The sequence below is a fragment of the Anolis carolinensis genome, chromosome 4, assembly GCF_035594765.1.
Source record: "Anolis carolinensis isolate JA03-04 chromosome 4, rAnoCar3.1.pri, whole genome shotgun sequence".
NCBI lineage: Eukaryota > Metazoa > Chordata > Lepidosauria > Squamata > Dactyloidae > Anolis > Anolis carolinensis.
The window spans coordinates 204,955,562-204,955,889 of record NC_085844.1 but is presented as its reverse complement, the minus strand read 5'-3'; positions in this window follow the sequence as shown (position 1 = coordinate 204,955,889).

Here is a 328-nt window from a genome sequence, read left to right as displayed (position 1 = left end):
TTCTGTGGAACTATAATCATGTGTTCAGGAGCCAAAGTTTTACTAGCAGTAGTTGTTAACTGAGACATATATAACTTTCATATCCAAGATAACTGGCATTCTTTTTCCCAAGTAATTCAATAGTTACATTTACAGTAGAGTCTTGCTTATCCAACCTTTGCTTATCCAACGTTCTGTATTATCCAACGCAGTCTGCCTTTTAGTAGTCAATGTTTTTGTAGACAATGTTTTCAATACATTGTGATTTTTGGTGTTAAATTCGTAAATACAGTAATTACTACATAATGTTACCGTGTATTGAATTGCTTTTTCTGTTGATTTGTTGTAA